Here is a 21,018-nt window from a genome sequence, read left to right as displayed (position 1 = left end):
AGGAGATCAACAGGTTTAACACTCATTTACAATTTGAAATCAACAAAACATGCAAGTTTGATATGCTGCTTCTGTTTAGAGAATGGAATGCCGAAGTTGGCAATGTTAAGCAGGAAAATGTAGTTGAATTGTGTAGGAAGTTATCATTCAGCCCTCTCCCAGAAAAATGAAATATCCTAGGAAATATTGAAAAGGCAAAATATTTCTCTGGATGTGAAAAGAAAGAAACATGTTTTAAAAGACAGAATAGCTGCCTGTAGCTTCCTGCCCATCCCTCTTTGTCAATGAGCCATTAAGAAGGCCAAGCTAGTCCCTTTACATAATAAAGACTTCTCCACTGCAGCTCCAGGGGGATGGGAGTAAAAGTATGATAATATTGGCCCTTTACCCAACTGACCACATGGCATCTGAGAACTCAACCATACCTGGATTCAAAACACAGCCCAGAGAGTTGCCCCTGCATGGCCCCATGGGAGTCTGACAACCAATCAGAATACATTTCTTACACAGGAACAGGAAACAAGAGAGGTGGAACTGAACAGGTTATAAAAAGCCTAGCAAGCTCCTCCCTCAGTCCTTCTATTCTTCTCCACTAACATTGAAGCATGTGATCACCTTTTCTGTTCAGGGCTCAAGCCATGTCATCCTGTCCAATAATAAACCATCTTTCCAAGAAGCCTCCATGTCTCCAGTGTCTTTTTCCCCACCTGGAGCCGAACCCAGAAGGACATTTTTTTCATCAATTGTATTGCTTAAAAAACAGAAAGCACGAGAATTTATCAGTTTTTGCCAATCCAGTTATTTCTTTATTGCTAACACATTCTTCAAACAACAAATATGATCCCTATGTGGACATTATTAGATGGACCCCAGCAGAATCAGATTGACTATATTATTAGTACAAGGAGATGAAAGAGATCAGATATAAGAGCACAGACATGGCCAGGAGCTGTTTGTGGAACAGATTATTGACTGCTTATATGCAAGTTCCAAGTCAAGCTAAAGCAGAAGAACAAAGCAAACAAGTTACAACATGATCTTAAGCATAGACCTACCATTTTTTGAGGATAACATGAGGAATTACTTTGAAGTCCTAAACCTCATTAATAGAGAACCAAAACAACTGTAAAATTGAAACAATTTCACTTAACTTTAACCTTAAACTGTCTACTGTTGACCTCACTCATTCCTAAGAGGTCAGTAGGAGCGTGCATAAGCACACCAGCATGCCAAAAGTCCCTGTCCTACCGTCTCCATTTATTTGTACCCATTTCCTATGTTATTATTCATGTTTATTCTTTTCTGTTATCTTGTACATGAGTGACAAACTAAATTAAATTTAGTTTTTTAAATTACTTTAAAAAAATTAATTAATTAATTAATTATTTTTAAAGTAGTGAAGGATAAATGTGAAAGAAACTGCCAAAGACCAAGAAAGCAAGATGGATGTTAGAACAGAGAGTTGAAACTTCCATGAATATAGAAGCTAAAGCCAAGAAAAATAAAGCTGTCATGAAGGAATTTAACATAGAATTTCAGAAAGGTGTTAGAAGAGACAAGGAACAATATTAAAATGATATGTATAAAAGGAAGATTGAAAGAGACACAGAAAAACAAAGGAAGGTTTCTAAAATATCTCCAAACTCAAAAGAAAGTTCCAACTTTGAACTGGTAGATTAAAGGATATCAAAAGCCAGACAGTAACTGATTCAAAGAAGTTTTAACAAAAATGGAAGGAATAAAATTCTATATAGCGGGGATGGTAATATCCAAGGTAACTTAGAAAATATTCCCTACTTGAAAGAGGCTCTATTGCTGCAAGAGGAAGTTAGAGCAATGCTATGGTCAAGTCCAAAGACTGGATTGATGGAATACATATAACAATCTTGCAAGCAACAGAAGAAAAATCATTTAAGGAGTTTGGACAAAAACACAATGGCCAAAGACTGAAACCTATCAGTCTATATATCAATGCCGAAGAAAAGAGACTTAAAAGATTGTGCAAACTACGGTACAATATCCTTAATTTCATATTGTAGCAAAATAATGCTCAGAAACATCCAATATAGATTAGAGCCTTAGATGGAAAAGGAAATGACCAAATGCTTTAGCCCCTTTTCATGAAGGCTGAGAAACAAGAAGTAATTAATACTGATGTATGCTGAAAAATAGAGAAGGCCACAGAATACCAAAAAGAACTCTGTGTGTTCTTCATTGACTACATAAAGGCCTTTGATTATATCATTCATGTCAAATTATGGGAAATGGAAATCCTAGTACATTTCATTGTCCTCATCCAAATCTTATATACAGATAGCCCTAAAGTTACAGTAATGGAGTCTGCCCATTGTAGTTCCAAGTCATAGTTGTTGTTAAGTGAGATTAATGATGTGACCACTATACAATGGCACAGGTCATTAAGTGTGCCTCAGTAGTTGAGAAGACCCTGAGAGGCCTAGCACAGGTCCACACTGGTCTGTCCTAGGCTGCCCAAGGCCTCCCACAACCTCGAGACACTACGTGCTCTGCTTCCCACCCCTCAGGGGAAGCAGCCGTGGGCCCGGTCCCTCCCTAATCAGGTCCCCATAGGCCTGGGTTTGCTTCCCACCCAGCCACTCAGCCACCCAAGGAAGCCTAAAATCAGCAGCAGAAGCCAACCAGGAACTTGAAGGACTCTGCCTGTTCCTTGGTCACATCCACTGCCTAGAAACTTACCTTCCTGTGTTTTGCAGAGAGGTGCCCACTTATGTTATGTGATGCTCAGCTTTCCTACAGAGGCTTCCTCATGGCAACCACGTGTGATTCTGGGGTCTCCTTAAAAAGGGAGCTCCTTGAAAAAGGAACCTGCATATAAGGCTGCTGCTGGGTCCTGGAGCTGGCTGAGTGGCTGGGTTGGGAACAGGCCAAAGGTCTGCGGGTACTTGGTGGGTTGGAGGAGGAAGATGGGAGGGGGGGGCACTGCAGAATCCCTGTAGTTGGTCAGAATGGTGAACAAGCAGAGGAGCAATACAGAGGCCATAAGTTATGTAAGGCCATTGTTATGTTTTGAAGATATAAGTTGTGCTAAGCCCTGCTAAAGTGAAACTAACCTTTCAACAACCCTATTAACTTCAACTGTTTTGGAGGGGAACTTAGAACATTCATATTTGGGCAGGCTTTTTTAAGTATTATGATTGGTTAAGGTATAAAACAGAATATAAATTACAGGGATTTGCCTGCAGTTCCTCAGTTCCAGTTTTGAGTCAATAACTACTGTTGTATCTATGCTGGTCTGTTCTTGCCTACTGAAGCCCTCTACACAATAGCCATAATAATTAGCTCTTGGGAAGGTCTGTCATAACTTCAACCATAAGTCAAGGACCACCTGTATAGGACAAGGTGCTATATTCTGGATGGAAAATAGTAAAACAGACTTCTCTAGATCAGCAAATGTGTGAGACAGGGCTATATATTCTCTATTTATTAAGCATGTGCCAAATATATATTGAAGAAACTTCGCCTGGCAGGAGATGAGCATTGTGTTGAAATTGCTGGAATAGACATCAATAAAATACTCTACTGATATTATGATAGTTGAAAAAGGATATGATAATAAAACTCATGAAAAACACAATGAAAAAGCATGGAACTAAGACCAAATGTAAAGAAGATGTAATTAGTAACAAACCCAGCAACTGGCCTTAGAACTGACAATGGGGGAAGAGAAGTGAGTAACTTCTGCCTTTTAAGATCAACAATTGACAGTAAAAGAAACAGCAGTGAAGGACTCTGCCATTACACCAGGGTTTCTCAATTTTGGAAACTTTCAGGTATGTGGACTTCAGCTCCCAGACTTCTCCAGCCAGGATGTGAGACAATGGGCTGCTGTTTTACTGGGAATTGAAATCCAACACAACTGGAGAATACTAAATTGGGAAAATTTATCTAGATTTTGATTAACATCGGCATGACCATTGCAGCACCATGGACACAATAGAGAAAAAAGCAAAAAGTCATAGTAAGCCCTGGCTGTAAAAAAAGAGACTTGAATTTAAGTTGCCCCCTCACATTTAACTGGCAGTAAAGGATTTAAAATCATGGCAATCAGCTCGTAAATTAATAGAAAATAAGACACAAAAAAAATGTCCATTCTCCCCGTCGGGGAATCGAACCCCGGTCTCCCGCGTGACAGGCGGGGATACTTACCACTATACTAACGAGGAGGTGGATAGCTTTGGCCTTTTTTCCCCCCACCCATATCGCTTTTAAAGGTCGGGTTCTAATCTGAGGTGGCCAAATTTTATATAAATTTTCCAGCCACGCTTCGTTAGAAACCCCATAAGAAGTTGGATACAAACAAAGCGAGAGTCTAACCAATTATTAGCAGTCGAAGCCGTGCTGGGGTAACTGTTGGGTTAAAAGGCTACTACCCTGCCAAGCAAATGGACGACGCGTAGAAATGTGATCGCTTTCTAAAAAGGCTGCTTGAATTCAAGAAACCAAGCAAATAAGGAAAGGAACAGAAAGGTAAATAAAATAGGTGGTTTGTTAGCAGCGAAAGTAGGGAGAAGAAGCCTTCCATAATTGTTTACCCTGCGTGCTTTTCGAAGCCAGCGAGTCACCTGGTCCTGAGGGGAAAATTCGGAATATCGGAATAGATATTCCTGTGTAATTATGAGACTGACCAAGTTTCTCTTTTTCGTGTACTCTGCTCTCGTAAACGGTTAGATAACTTTGCTTTGAAACACGAAGAACTAATGTTCAGGCAGTTGTACAGCTTTGCCTAGTGCAAATCCGCAGGACCTCGTGGCGCAACGGTAGCGCGTCTGACTCCAGATCAGAAGGCTGCGTGTTCGAATCACGTCGGGGTCAGCTTTTTAGCCCGTTTGTTTAAAATTCTTGATAGCCGAACGTTTCTTTCCTTCGTGAAGAGAGTTCATCGTTAATGATAATTAATCGAATAAAAGTATCACCTTCATATAGATTTTACACCATATTTCCCTAGTTGCCAGTACCACACCTCCCTTTTCTTAAAGTAGAAAAAAAATGACTGGGATTTGAGAGTGGACCATACAAATAGTCCTCAACTTATGACCACAATTGAGCCCAACATTTCTGTTGCTAAGTGAGACACTTGGGCTTTTGTCCCATTTTACGATCTTTATTGCCACAGTTGTTAAGTGAATCACTGCAGTGGTTAAGTTAGTAACATGCTTGTTAAGTGAATCTGGCTTCCCCATTGACTTTGCTTGTCAGCAGTTCGCAAAAGGTGTTCACATGGCCCCAGGACACTGCAACCGTCATAAATATGAGTCACTTGCCAAGCATCTGAATTTTGATCATGTGCCCATGAAGATGCTGCACAGGTCGTAAGTGTGAAAAACAGTCGTAAGTCATTTCTTTCAGTGCTATTGTAATTTAATAGTGTCACTAAATGAACAGAGACTCTGTACTAAGGATGCCTATGGCAGCATTCAATGCACATGTTCTCACGTATAGATCCTTGCCAAGGGAGCCTGCCATTTCATTGGCAATGTGGCTGGCATCTTTGTCTCTGAAGATGCCAGCTGTAGTTGCTGGCAAAATATCAGAAAATCTGTTCTGGAACCCTGGAAGATTGCCCAACAAGAGCATTATATCATGCCAAATTAGTTTTCTCCCGAATGAGGAAATGGTAGTATCAGGTTTCAAATTTCAAATTTTATTTAATAAAATGTATAATTTAATAAATAAAATTAAATAATTAAATATAATGAAATGACATAGTCACCAAACCCTGAACCCTAATGCATAGCAGCTGTGAAATCTTACACCAGAATTTTTTCAACATTCTCCCCATAGCAGTTTTGGAAGGGTAATATAGAAAGACTCCTTATAAGCTAAGACTATGCTTCTGCAGTTAAGGGGCTATTGAAATTACAGCTGATATTCTCTTATAATTTACACTATAGAGATTCTAAAGACCCATCTTATAACTTCTTACTTGGTAAAACACCTGGGGGTAGTTCTGATTTTGTTATGTACAGTTGTTGCTTTCAGATCAATATGATTTAGTTTCCTTGATCATAGACAAATTCTATTTTACTGACTGTAAAATTGGAGCCTGGAGAAACCTAGCTAGCACCAATTTTAACAATTTATTATTTTGTATAGTCTTATTTTATTTTTAATGTGTCTTATTTTGAACTTCATAAGAATCTCTGTATAGATCTGTAGCCCATATTTTGTAATACATCCATATTTGTTGAGAATTTGCACATTCAGTTAAATGGCTATATTATGTACAATTGTACAATTGTATACCATCTAAAGATCTGTTCCAGAGGTTACGCTGCTGGAGAAACCATAGGTCTACTCTAGGTTTCAGAAAGCTCAGAGTAATTCATTCTCAAGAAAAGCATTGTGAAGGATGATACTACCTCATACTCCAACTAGCTTCTGAACTACCTGAGTAGTGGCTCTAAACTCTGGCATGTATGTCTAAACTCATTGGGATCATTATTATAATTATGTAAGAATTTTAATTAAACATTTGACTTGATTCACTTTGGGTGGACTAGCATAATTAAAATGGTTGTAGATATTATCTTGGGTAATATCAAATCACAGTAGATTCTAGATATTCCTTCACTTACAATATAGTTCTTAATTATCTTTTTCTAATTAAACATATATAGGATAAAAAGGAAAACAGATGTTTAGCTTAATTGAAATGAAAGACTATGTGGTTTGAAAAATCATCAGTGGTACACTGATGTTCATTTTGCTTAGCAAGTTAGTGTATGGATTGGATACCCACATATCACTTAGGAGTAAAGTTAAAGTATATTGCTTTCACCTTAACAACATAGTATGCTTTTTATATTTATAAAATATTTTAAATTCCTTATCTATCTCGGCAAAAATGACTGTGAGGTCTTGGAAAGGAATGGTGAGTTAAATCAGTAATGAAATCCAGAGAGATTGTATGCCACAGGGTAGGTGTGAGGGGAAGTGGCTATAAGAGGCCTGCCAGCTTCCGATGGAGGGACTTGGCCCTTCTTCATTTGTGGCAAGATGCCACATAGACCTTGAAGTCTGCTGCCATCTTAGGCTGCCAAAGGTTCTTAATATTCTGTGCAGAAGTTGAACGCTCTCCTAAGCCCTTCTGTTTGGTTGTTGTGGCAAAACTGCAAACTTTCTTCTCTGCAAAGGGGGAGGACCACTAATGAATCCTTGTACTTCAAGGCTTCTCTCTCGATAATGACCAGGACAGTAGTGGGTTTCTGATCCTGTTGCAACCGGTACGCTGCAACGGGAGCCGGGCGTGCACCACGGACATGCTCACTGTGTATGCATGTGCACCCACTGCTGCAACGCTCCAACTGCTCGGCAGAGCATCGCGCAGGTTCCGTACGCTGCACGCACATGAGCAGATGGCCTATTTCCTTCAAATAAAGGTAAGGAAAGAGGGCAATCAGGCGGGCCCTCCAAAGCACCATTCCGGTACGATGGCTGCTGCTTCTGGTAGGCACCAGTATGCGTGTACCGGGGCATACCACCTACAACCCTCCACTGGAACAGGGATACAGAACCTGACGAGGCTTCCTTAAGGTAATCCATCCGGGCCCAGGAGAAGTGGTCCAGAACTTGCTTTGCCATAATTCTGCTGGTCAAGTCCTGGTGCAGCTGGGTTGCCCTCAACCTCTCAGAGTGTGGTGGATATGGTGGTCGCCAGAAATAAGAATCTTGTAAAATTGTGGTTGCTAGTGGAGCATGTTGGGCTTGAAAAAACCTCTGGCTTCTGAAAAAGAGTATCAAGTTCTTCGTATCTGGGATATATTGGATGTAAAATCAAAGCATGAGGAGAATTGGCTCCATTTAATTTGTCTGGGCGAAAGCAAGTTGGCCTGTTACAAGATATGTAAATTCTTATGGTCTTAGGGTCTATCAGAAAACGTGCGCCTTCCAGAAAGTGTCTCCCTTGTTAGAATGCGGATTTTACTGACAAGAGCTCCTTGTTAAAAATAATTCTGTTGTGGCATGGTCAAAGCTTGAGAAGAAAATGCAGGGCAACAGGCATCACTACTTTCTTGTAGAAGGACCACTCTGATGGCCACCTGAAACATCTGACCCCATCCTAGGACTCAGCCTGGTCATTTCCTACAAATGTATTAGATTTATTATGACTACCCACTCCAGAAAACTGTGTGGCTTAGAAAATCCCCCCCAAAAATAGTAAATACAAAAATTAAAACCCACATATGCATGTAACCCTGACATAAACAATTAGAACAATAAACACTACAAAAATAAGACTGGGCTCCTACCAATACCACAGTAATTGCAGGCCTTGGAACAAAAACAGGTCTTAAAAACAGTTCTCTCAAACTCTAGGAGAGTAGGAACCCTCTCTACCTCTGGGAGCATGCTTTTCCAGAGGACAGGAGTTACAAAAGAGTAAGCATGCTTCCTCGATTCCACAGAAAATAACAACATTTAATGAAGAGATCTGGAATGTCTCCACTCTACTTTAATGTATGAGACAAGTAGAAACAATTGACGCTAGGTGGTCCATTAGATAATTAGATGCAATCAGCATCTAAAACTGCAGTTGGAAGTCTATAGTACTGAATATTAATACAGCTCACCAAGCAGTGGTAACATGAGTGCAATGCAAAGGACCAATTGTTGTGTTGTTGTTTTTTTGCATTTTACACCAATTATAGGTTCCAGGCAGTCTTCACAGAAAGCCTCTGTCAGGCCTGCATTTATATTCCTTTTAGAATTTTGGCCTGCCACACTTTCTCTTATTTCATTATGCTTTTTCTTTAAGTATAGTCGATGGGAGGGGGCAATAGAAGGAGTAGGATTGTGGAATGTATTATTTTCATTCTTTACTAGAAGCCAAGTTCATCCTTTGTCTCTGCACTTTCACACCTGACCGGAAGCAGCTGGGTGGAGACGCCAGTGTGGAAGAAGTTTGGACCGTGTGATGGATTGTGGGTGTGGGGACAAGATCATGAACTTTTAACTGGGTAGAATTCTGATGTCATTTCCAGTATTGGAATTCCACAGCTATGTGCCAGCATGTCTGTCTTATTAAATTGGAACCTTAAGCATAGTTTTGCCTTGGACTCCGATTTAATTCTGCATGATATTTGGAATGCTGACAGCCTCATTTACAGGACATTATAGTAAGCCATGCTGTGGGCATGATCTGTCAATACTAATTGAGACCAACCACTCAGAACTAGGACAACCACCGCAATAGAGTGCCTTCCACTCCCAACCTCCAAACCAATACGGAACTTAGCATCTGTGAGTACATCTGGACTGCCAAGTAGAAAGTTTGATTTGTTTTATTAGGCAGAAGACAATAGGTACATTTGTTAGGTGCAAGATCCAATCTGGGTCAGTCACCGGGACCAGAGGTTTAGTCTTCTGAGCTTTCGGACTCAAGCTGGAGTCCATCCTCAGGAAATTTCTCTCTGCCAAAATATGTGCTTTGGACTCTACTATGTGTCATATTTATGTGGTTCCGATTGGCCATTGTTTCCTTATGCTGCCAAGTTCTCGACCCCTAAGTACCTAATAAGCTTGTGGTAAATCAGCACTCCTTTTGACTGACAAGGGACCCGTTTCCCAGCTTCAATCATTTCTATGGCTATCTTTGTATCTGCATGTCCAACTATCTTTATAGCTGCAAAATTGAATGTTTGCCCTTGTTCATTGCAATGTGAGGCTACCAGCAAGTTTGGGTTTTCTGATCACTCACTTGTGTTCTTGCAATCTGATGGTTAGCTGGCTCCCCATCTGTCCTACATAGTCACGGGGCAATCCATGCAGGGAATCTGGTAGATTACATTAAAAGTATCATTTACTTATATTTATTAGTGACTGGAAACCCTTTATGGATTTTTGGAGAAAGTGGAAAAATGTGAACTGGTAATTTATAGAATTGATGATTAGAAGGGTAAAATTTGGAAAGAAGAGAATTATTATATGTCCCTAAAGAGGAAGATAGATGAAAAAAATATTCATAACTACTTTAAAGGGGTTTTTAAATCAAATTTTAAGGGGAGGGCGCGGGGGTTGATACGGATTGCTCAGACAGGCTTGGGGGGGAATCTGCCAGGGCACAGGCCAGAGCTAACTAAGGGGTGCGGGTCGGGAGTGCTGGGAAGGGTTGGGATTCCAGGGGAGACATTAAGCCATTCCATTGGGGGGTCCACCATCTCTACTCTTTGTGGGAGAGGCAGATATGGTGGGGGCCAAGGACCAAATTATGTTCGGGGGACGCGGGTCCGCTGTTTAAGAGCGATCGGGCGTTCCGACCCTCATCACCCTTCTCACACCCCTGGGTGCTCGGGATTACAGGACCCTGGTCTCGCTTAACGCCAGGTCCGTGGTACATAAGGCTCCCCTCATTTACGATCTCATACAAGAGGGTGCAGCGGACCTGGCGTGCATTGCGGAGACCTGGTTGGGCCATGAGGGGGGGTGTTCCCCTTAGTGAATTATGCCCACCAGGCTTCCAGGCATTTCACCAGCTGAGAGCCCAGGGCAGGGGTGGGGGGGGGTGGCAGTGGTTATTAGGGAAAGTCTCAGACCTCAGGAGGTCACTGTGCCTCAGATAGGTGGGTGTGGGTCCCTTTTTGTGAAATGGGGCCTTGGAGTTCAGATGGGCCTTTTTGTTACGTACCTGTCTCCCTGCTACGTTTCATCAACCCTGCCAGAGCTGCTGAATGTGTTAGCTGGATTGGCGGTTGATTTCCCCAAGCTTATGATCCTGGGGGATTTCAATCTGCCTTCCATTGGCAAGACATCTGAGTCAGCTCAGGAGTTCATGGCTTCCATGACGGCTATGGACCTAACTCAGTTAATTCAAGACCCCACCCATAATGTGGGACGCACGTTCGACCTGATTTTTGTCTCTGGGCAGTGGATGAATGATGTAGATTTAGGGCATATTTCTATTCAACCCTTGTCATGGTCGGATCATTTCCTCATCAGGCTTGACTTCCATACTGCTACCCCTCACCGCAGGGAGGTAGAACCGACTAGATAGTTCCGCCCCAGGCGCCTGATGGACCCTGAAAGGTTCCTGATGGAGCTTGGGACTTTTCCTGAATCCCTTGCTCACAACTCAACCGAAGCCCTAGTGGAAGCCTGGCATAGGGCAGCCACTGGGGCTTTGGATCGTGTTGTGCCTCTGACCCGGTGTCGATCCCGGGTAGCTCCCTGGTTTACCGAGGAGCTCCGGGAGATGAAACGCTGGAAAAGACGCCTAGAGAGTAGTTGGAGGGCCAGCCAGTCCAAATCTGATTGAACACTAGTAAGGATTCATATTAATTCCTACTTAGTGGCGATAAAAGTGGCAAAACTGCAACATTATTCCGCTCTCATCGCATCCGCAGATAACTGTCCAGCTGCCCTGTTTAGGGTGTCTTGATTAAAAAAATTTTAAAAAAATCGGGACTTTTTAGTTAATGCTACCTTCAATCCTCATGTAGGAATAATCCAATTGAATTGATTAGGAATAAGATGTTCTGATAGAATAAATGGTCTACAGTTCATTTATTTTTATTTTTATTATTTATTAGATTTTTATCTCACCTGTCTTATTTTTACAAATAACTGAAAGGCGCAAAACATACCTAATCTTCCTTTTAATATTTTCCACATAACAACAACCCTGTGAGGTGGGTTGGGCTGAGAGAGAACGACTGGCCCAAAAGCAGGACTCGAACTCATTTTCCTTTGGTGTGTAGGCCAGCCCTTTTACCACTACACTACGCTCTCATTTAGTAGGAAGACACGGAAGAGGTTTTTTTTTAGTGTAATGAGGGAAATGGGGGGAAATTCGGCTTGAAGCAAGATTTCTGGGATAGGGTCTTTCTTTTTTGGATTGGCTTTCTTGGCATTCTGGGAGTTCTCCCCTGGGAAGGAAGCTTTGACAGAAATATTATTTTTGCTCCACTAGAAAAGGCCAAAGTGAGAGGGAAAGGCATGGATGGTGGAGGAAGATGAAAAGTAAACTTTAATCACATTTACTTTTCATCTTTCTCACCTGCTTAATTATTTTTATTACTTTATCAGAATATAAAAGACAAAAAAATGAAAATAAGGGGAAATTAAGAGTGGAAAAAGGAGAAAGTGTGTGGTAGAAGAGGAAAAGGGGGGAGGCATTGACTTCTGACTCTTTTTTAGCACAGTATAAGATAATAACATTACAACCTCAACTTTTTACTTTTACACAATAATATATACTACCCAATTCTGGTTCCACCACAAAACCGCGGTAGACAAAAGCACGCTCGACGAAAGCGCGTATGTGACATCATCACAGCGCGACGAAAACATCGCGCTGTGATCGATAAATGTAAAATTTAAGCGAAAACCTTACCCTAACCCCCCAAACCTAACCCTAACCCTTAACCTAACCCTTAACCTAACCCTAAACCTAACCCTTAACCTAACGCTAAACCTAACGCTAACCCTTAACCTAACGCTAAACCTAACGCTAACGCTCTAAACCTAACCCTAACCCTTAACCTAACCCTAACCCTAACCCTTACCTTTATGTGAATCGGCTTGCTTTAATTTTATTTTTATTTCAATTTTTAATTTTTTTCATCGCGCTGTGATGACGTCACATACGTGCTTTCGTCGAGTGCGCTTTTGTGGACCGCGGTTTTGACGGGTCACGCCCAATTCTATAACAACAAACTATCTAATCGGGAAAACCAAAATCACAATTTCATTTTTTCCACTGCAAGCACAAAATTTAAAAATGGTTTCCACATGGAAACTAAAAAAGATATGTTCTTTTCTTTGAATAAAGCAATCAATTTAAACATCCCTACTTTTCATCTTGCTGTGATATAATTCTGTTCACACATATTAATCTTTATAGACTATCATCATTTATATTAAAAAGGAAAAACCCTTTTTTTACATCCATTTTAAAACTCTAAACTTTTCTTTAAAAATATTTAGCAAGAGGGAAAGGCAGAAGGAAAATGCCCCCTTTTTCCTGTGCCTTTCATCAGTTGCTATGGGGAATGAAAGGACCAGGGTTCCCCCCCCCACCTCCATGCTGAAAAGAACACCTGAACAACTTTGTGCAGTGCCCAGCTCCATTTCAGTGCCTTTTACTGCTCAGTTTGGTGCCATTTCCATCAAAGATTTGGAAAAGTTTCTTCTTCTTTCCTTATGCTATAATTTTGACTCTGAGAAGGTTTTGCTGTTCTTTCTGACCTTTAAAATGATACATTTCAGTGACTCTTTCTCTGTGCTTGCCTTTAAGAAGCACTCCAAGTCAATCCAGAATGATGTAGATGTTAATACAAAGAACTGAGCAAATTAAAATGGTGAAATTAGTCCCAGGGAAATATTTTTCAAAGAAACCTTGCCACCATTTTTCCCACACAAGCCGACCTCCAACCTCTGTGCCCCTCCCCTCCAGGAAAGGACAGTCGCTACTTCTCTAGCCAAAGTATTTCCTGCAGCTCTATGGTACTGGATCATCTTTTCTTATAAAAAGAAGTAACATGGACGCGGGGGGGTCCGTTTTCTTGCTTTAACATTAATATCTTCAATGAAAGTACTGAGACATAGAGAGGGGTTAGACAGAGTGTCTTTTGTATTGCCCTGGTTAGGATTTTTTAAGCAAATCCACTGCACATTCAACATGAAGCCAAAATCGGGACTTTTTTTAAAACGCCGCAGGACGCGGGACAAATTGTTAGAAATCGTGACTGTCCCGCCAAAAGCGGGACGTCTGGTCACCTTAACATAAACGGGCTAAAGCTGGAGTAACTAAAGGCTGATAACTCTGTTGCGGCATCCATCCTAATTGCTATGTTTTTTCCAGTAGCTCTGGAAAATTCTGTATAGTACCCTAAATAATAGATAATACGGATAAATTATATGCCCATTTATCTCTTGCTTGTTCATGCTCCTTTTCCCCTTTTGCATGCCTTTTCCCTTTTTATAATTCAACTATTTGATCTTTGCTGATATTTAATAAAGATGCTACAGTATATCACAGAAGTGAGTACACCCCTCACATTTTATAAATATTTAAGTATATCTTTTCATGTGACAGCTGAAGAGACGACACTTGGCTACAATGTAAAGTAGTGAATATACAGCTTGTATAACTGTAAATGTGCTGTTCCCTCAAAATAACACAACACCCAGCCATTAATGTCTAAACTGCTGGCAACAAAAGTGAGTATACCCTTAAGTGATAACCCTAAACCTAACATTTATATTTTATTGTGTTCTACTAATTTAGTTGAAATGTTAATATATATTGCTAGTCCATGTATAATATGCCATATGCTAATTAAATAAATAAATATAATGGCCTAAGTGAAATAGGTATATTGGAAGAAATGTCCATTTGGGTTCAGTTCCACGTGGGGAAAAAGACACTGGAAGCATGGAGGCTGCTTGGAAAGATGGTTTAATGGTAGGCAGGATCACCTGGCTTGAGCTCCTGAGCAGAACCACATGGCTTCAGTTCCTGAGCAAAAAAGAGCAGAGATGCTGCAAGTGCCTTGGTTTTATGCCTTCTCCTGGACTTTGAACTTCCTGGGGCACAGGAAGAGTCCTGATTGGTTGCTGTCAGAGGTCATAGCTTTGTAGGTTGTGTGCTAAGTTTGGTTGAAACTTGGTGGGTGGTGCAATGAAGGGCAATGAGATGGGGTAGATCTTGGCTATGTAGAATAGGCTGCTTCAGGCCTTAATGGTTGACGAGAGAGGGGGAAGCAATTAAGTGAGTCTGTTTCCTGCCTAAAACATGTTTCTCTGGCTCAGGCCTTAATGGCCCAGTGACAAAGGTGGGGGGTGAGTTTCTGCCTCTCTGAGTTTCTACTTCTCTTTTTTAGGGGAAATATTCTGCCCTTTTAATATTTCTTAAAATATTTCATTTTTCTAGGGGAGGGGTGGGTTTTAACTTCCTACAGGTAGATTAACTGGCATCTTTTTATTTCTAGACATAAAGTGGGGAAAAATACAAATTCCTCTACTTAGAGAAAGAAGTTGTTTTGTGGTAATAAGTAATCTAGCTGAAAGATAACACACTGGGGAAGGGTGCTGTAATGGAGTCTTATTCCAAAGCATCAGATACAAAGCATCAAATAATTATTACTTCCTAAACAGACTCTGGAAACTTAAACTCATTCAGAATACAAAAGTATTCCCAGGCCATTTTTCAATTAGATACAAATTCCATTCCTACCTTTTTATGTGTTCTTCACAGCTGCTTTGTGCAATAAACTTCTTCCTTATAAACACTGAACCAAAACCGGAACTGAGCTCTGTTTTTCCTTTGAGTTTAACTTTTCTGAAACTATTTTTATAATTTCAGGTTATCTGTTCACACTTCCCTGGTATATTGATTCCTCTTTCTATTCATATATATGAATAGATTTTCAGATCTTCACACTTTTTATAAAGGCATGTTTGATTCTTTTTCTAATATCTAACTTATTTTCATTATAACTATTTGCAATTGTGCTGTTATTATTCCTCCCTCCCTCTTAGCCTTAAGTTCCTATCCCCATTAGCTTCTCCTGCCATAGCATCCTATTACTCATATTACTTCGTTAAAGGATATATTTTGAAATTGAAAATATGTATCTAACCATATTGTTTTAGTTTCTTTTAACAGCTATAATTGCGGGGGTGGGTGGGGTGTTGCTTTGGAGTCAGTCTTGACTACTGGCCTGGATTGGTCCCTTCCTGGCAATATTTTTTTTAAACTGGTTTGCCAGTTTTTTGGTAGAGATAAGAGAGAGTAACTGCCCAGTCACGCTGCTGACTTTGTGCCAAAGGCTGAACTGAAAGTCATAGGTTTTTTTTTTCTTCTGTTTAACACCACACCAAACTGGCTCTCAACTTTGGAGTTACTTTTTCCCAAACTGTGGGCTTCCATCACTTTTTTGACAATTTTATAAATTGTCCACTCTATAAATTAATAGAGTGGATGATCTTCTTCCTTCCTCCAACTTCTAAGAGCAAAGTAATTAGTAAGAGAAATCATTTTGCAGACCTTGGTTGATTTCAGACTGCCAAGATCCACAGCTGGGATCTGGTTAGTACTAGAATGCAACATCAAAATTTCATGTTTGTAAACTAGATTGAGAACTAAATGGCAAACCATCTCTATATTATTGTCAAGAAAAAAAACCTGGACACATTATCAGGATTTGAATTTACCTCAAAGGAAATATTTATCTTATCACAATCCAATCATTTTAAAACAAAACAGGCACTCATGCCTTAAGTCAGTGTTTTTCAACCACTGTGCCGCGGCACACTAGTGTGCTGTGACATAGTGTAAGGTGTGCCGTGGGAAAAACACCCGCCGGGTGTTTTTGCCTCGGGACATCTCTGTATCCTGAAAGTTGCTTTCGGGACACAGGGATGCCTCTATTAAGTCCCTGCGGCCCCGCGTTTACTTTAAAAACGCGGGGACCGCCGGGAGGTAGCGCACGCAGGGACGTCACTGACGTCCCATGCGTGCGCCCATAGCGGTGGGTCTGACTGGCTGGCCCCGAAAGCGCCTCCCCAGGGAGCATCCACTGACCTCTTCCTCGCCCGCAGAGTCGCAGGAGGAGGCCGAGCAGAAACGCCCCCGCGTCGCGCCACCCCCGCAGGAGACAAGCAGCAGGAGCCAAGCTTGCTGCGGGCCGGCGGCGGACAAACGAAGCTGCCCCCGCCCGCCTGCTCGCCCATCTCCGGCCAGTTACAGTGCTCGGCGAGTTGGGTCGTTGGCACCGTCTCCCGCAGAAAGCAGTGGTTCCTGCCCCCGCCCCTCTTTCCCGCCAGGACTCCGCTCCGAAGCCAAGCGGGAGGCGCCGGGCACCTACCGGGCAGGGCGAGCAACTAGGCTTCGGCGGGTAGAGGGAGCAGACGCTGGCAGCTCTCGGCTGGATGAGCGGCAGGATGACCCGTGCCAGCTGACCTTTTCGTCGGCAGGACTCTGTGGCGCATCGGGGGAGGCGATTCCTGTCTCCTCGCCCCGCTGGCTCTCTCCTCCACGCCGGCCAACTACCGACCCGAAGAAAGGGAGGGAAGCGGGCTGGGGGGGGGGTAGAGGCTGACCACTGGCGGTGTGGGTAGCGGAAGAGAGATCCCTGTTTGGACAAAGGAGGTCCTCACCTTCGCTCTCCAAGACTGCCCCGGGCAGCCGCCTGCCCGTCACCAATGCTCCCTTCCCTGGAGGAGGGGAACCCAGAGGCAGCCCGGGCTGCCAGGGGCTTTCTCAGGATGGGACAAAGGTGCCGCTCCCCTTCCCTGATTGGAGTGATCAGCTTCGTGGATGTCACTTTGGCCCTTCCTGCAGCCCCTTCAACCTTCACTGGGCAGGGGCTTCCTGTGGGAGGAGCCTGTCGCCGAGGAGCTCAACGAAGCCCCTCTTAAAGATCTGGTTTGTATATCTAATTAAGATCAATAGATATCATCCCTTTCTGGCAGAAAGGGACAGGCAGAAGCTCAGGTGTTAGGATTTATTCGTAGTTCACAGCCCTCTTCTTTTTTTTTTGGGCTGCGAACAGAGAATGGATCCAACGTAGCTGAGCTTTCATCTCCAGCCATTTCTTTACAGCTGCCTTTTTGCAGCCCTAGACAGCCTCCCCCGCACTCAGGACAATGACAAATTGCTTTTAAGATAATACGAGCGGGTCACACCTCTGTGATGTGTGTGTGTTTTTTTTTAACTATCTAAACACCAGCCTTGTTTTTCCTTTGAACTTCTCTGCGCAATTGGGACACAAAATGGCGTTTTTACTGTGTTGGTGATTGATGACGTAATTAACTGGCTTTATTTCCCCGGAGACCGCTACTCATTAATGAGCAAAGTCCACAAATAATTTATTGAGAACTGGCCAGCTGAAGACACTGTTTATCTGTCTATTCTCAGATTTTATCTATAATGCCTCCCAAGTCTAAACAGGCAAAAAAACCCTCCCCCCTTGTGCATAAAGAACTTGCTACCAAATCGCTGCCTTTGTCTCCTACGCCATCTACTGGAGATTTCTTGACACAGGAGCTTCTCTCCCAAATAATTAATGACTTTAGAAAAGAAATTCAAGAATTTGTGTTGGATTTATGCGATAAAATACATGCCAAAATTGCCCAGATGAATGCGAATGTGTTTGAAGTCACGTCTACTTTAACAGATTATGTTGAAGAAATGGAGACGAAATTGGAATCTTTGGAGAGGGCTAATCTTGATTTGTCTTCTAATATTCAAGCTTTACAACAAGAGATTATTAACAATCAAACACAACTTACAATGATAAATTATAATACAAAGGCGTTTGCAATACGAGTTAGAGGATTGCCTGAAAGGAAAGGAGAGAGTTTGAAACAGACTTTTGTAGAAGCTTTCAGCCAACTGGTGGGAGGCCCAGGACTTAATTTTGATTGGAATATTCGAAAAATCTATCGCCAGAATTCGCATGTGGCGGAGCAACGACAGCTTCCAAGAGACATAATTATATATTTTTTCACAAGAGAATCTAGAAATGCGATTTTACAAAAGTTTTATAAAAGCAGGCTCCGAATTGAGAACCACGATTTGTTCGTCTTTAAAGATATTCCGCTTCAGATGCTCCATGCAAGGAGAAGTTATACTTTTTTAACCCAAGAACTCAGAAATCGTCAAATAAAGTATAAATGGGAGGCTCCAGTTGGAATTACAGTTACATTTGAAAAGCAAAGATTTCGTATTAATTCTGTTTCGGAAGCTCGGGACTTTTATTATAAAACTCTGAAGGCGGGGCTTCCTGACTCACCCGGAAATGCGGAAGAACAAGGTGAAGGAAAGACAAGCAGCAACTCATTTGACTACAAGAAGGAGGGAGTTGCTCTCCCCCTACTGGAGAGGCAGAAGAGCGGAAACTGAGGATTCAGTTATATCTTCAAAGCAGCGGGACACGTGGTTATAAGGCAGAGGGTTGCCTTCTCTTTCCGGAAGGACAGAAGAGTAAAGAATACAGACCCAGCGATGTTTTTAAAATACTTTCTAAGCTTTTGGACTGATTAAAACTTTAGGATTTCTGTTTGGTATGAAATGGTAAAGCTGTGTATTGATACGGGACTTTTACAAGATTTATTTGAGTTTAAATCCGAACTGCGCACGAAGTGTTTTCTGTGAGGAAAGCGGGGACTAAGATTTATTTGAATTGCGGTTTGGGGTGAATGGAGTGTGGAGCAGAAAGGAAGGTGGAGTGAGATATTGATGAAGGAATCTTGGGATTGAACGAACTGGTATGAATTTTGGGCATATGTTTTATGAATCTACAAGTCTGAAGTATAATATAAAAAGCTCAGGATTTTAAAGTGAAGAGCGAGATCCTAATCTTATGCAATCTGGGCTTGGGAGGAATGGAGACGTGAAACGAAGGATAGGAAGATGAGCAGCGAAAATATGAAGACAAATTGATTTTTGTATAAACTAATATTTGAATATAAGCTTAAGAAAGACTATCTGGAGATTCTACAGGAAGATGGGGGTAAATATCAAAGAACTAAGGGACGAGGACAAAATATAAATGGAATGATTTATACTGTTTAAAATTTGAAGAACGATGGGAGGCTGAGCATAATGCAAAAGAGTTTTTAATTTTACTTTATTTACTTTTTTGTTTTTGTTTTCTTTTTCGGAGTGTTCTTTTTATTTTATTTTCATTATTATTGTTAATAAGATACTTTGAAGGTGAATGGTACTGAACTGTGCCGGGCGTGTGACCTGGGAAGTCGGAGGGGGTTAGGGAGGGGGGTTCATTGGGGGTGGGTGGGTGGGTGGAGATATAGCTTCAATATATAGAAGAATACACTTGTATACTGCTGTTCCTTATCTTTTCTTTTTATTTTTCTCTTTTTTTTTCTTATTGCTTTTTTCTTTCCCTTTTTTTTTTTTTCTGGGTGTAAGGAATAGAGAAATAGTGAGAAGTAGAGGAAAAGAAGAGGGAGAAGTAAGGAGGGAGGAAGAGGGGAATGTAAGGAGGATGAGAGGGGAAGGAGGGTGAGAAAGGCGAGAAAGGAAGATAGGAGGGGAAAGGGAAGTAGGAGGGGTGATTGTTGAAGGGAGAAAGGAAAGTTGGAGGGGGAGAAGAAGGGATGTGTGAAAGTGATAGGTTGGGTTTATGAGTTGCGTTTCGGTTGGGGGTGTTTTTTTTTTTTGTTTGTTTGTTTGTTTGTTTTTTGTTTTTCTTACGATTATAATATTATTATTACCAATATCCAGTATATAAGTGAATGTACAAAATTGAAAATGAAAATGAATAAAACATTTACAATTAAAAAAAAAAAAAAAAAACCTTCACTGGGCAGGGAAAGATCCTTCCAAGCTGACCGGGCAGGGGACCCTCCCCTCCCCCCCCCACTGCTTGGGTCCTTCTTTCTGTCTTCTAGGGCCTAGAATTACTTTATATATAGTCAATATAGGCACAGAGTTAAATTTTTTTAACATTTTCTAATGGTGGTGTGCCTCGTGAATTTTTTCATGAAAAAAGTGTGCCTTTGCACAAAAAAGGTTGAAAAACACTGCCTTAAGTCATCTCCCAAATGGAGCACTGCAATGCACTTTACATGAGGCTGTCCTTGTAGAACATGCAGAAGCTGAAACTGATTCAAAATGCAGCAGTGCAAGCAAATTATGTGGGCTCGATTGATATTCCTCTATATTCCTCTACTCTGAGTTGCATTGATTGCCACTGTGCTTCCAGTTTCAAGGTATTAGCAGAATAGATGATTAGAATAACAGAGTTGGAAGAGACCTTGGAGGCCTTCTAGTCCAACCCCCTGCTCAGGCAGGAAACCCTATACCCATGATGGCAAACCTGTGGCACGTGGAGCCATTTCTTAGGGCACGTGAGGAATTGCCGTCAGGTCCAGGGTGCATGCATGCGCTGGCCAACTGATTTTGGCCTTCATTTTCGACCGGTTTTCTCACTCCAGAGAAAAACAGCCTTACGGGCAACCTGGAAGTCAATTCCCAAACTTCTGGTTTGTGTGTTGGGCTGTTCTTTGCCCCCC

General features: G+C 41.7%; 2 non-coding genes across 2 annotated transcripts; one reads left to right on the top strand and one right to left on the bottom strand.

Moving 5' to 3' along the window:
* Window positions 1–4,130: 4,130 nt before the first annotated feature.
* On the bottom strand, window positions 4,131–4,202 carry TRNAD-GUC (transfer RNA aspartic acid (anticodon GUC)). Its single transcript has one exon. It is a non-coding gene; the product is annotated as a tRNA-Asp (tRNA).
* Window positions 4,203–4,779: 577 nt separating this feature from the next.
* Window positions 4,780–4,851, top strand: TRNAW-CCA (transfer RNA tryptophan (anticodon CCA)). The gene has a single exon. It is a non-coding gene; the product is annotated as a tRNA-Trp (tRNA).
* The last annotated feature ends 16,167 nt before the right edge of the window (window positions 4,852–21,018 follow it).

The sequence above is a fragment of the Thamnophis sirtalis genome, unplaced genomic scaffold, assembly GCF_051295495.1.
Source record: "Thamnophis sirtalis isolate CommonGarterSnake01/CBP01778 unplaced genomic scaffold, rThaSir2_p1.2 scaffold_9, whole genome shotgun sequence".
NCBI classification, from domain to species: Eukaryota; Metazoa; Chordata; class Lepidosauria; order Squamata; family Natricidae; genus Thamnophis; species Thamnophis sirtalis.
The sequence above is the reverse complement of the archived record's forward strand: the minus strand, read 5'-3'. Positions and strand labels throughout refer to the sequence as shown.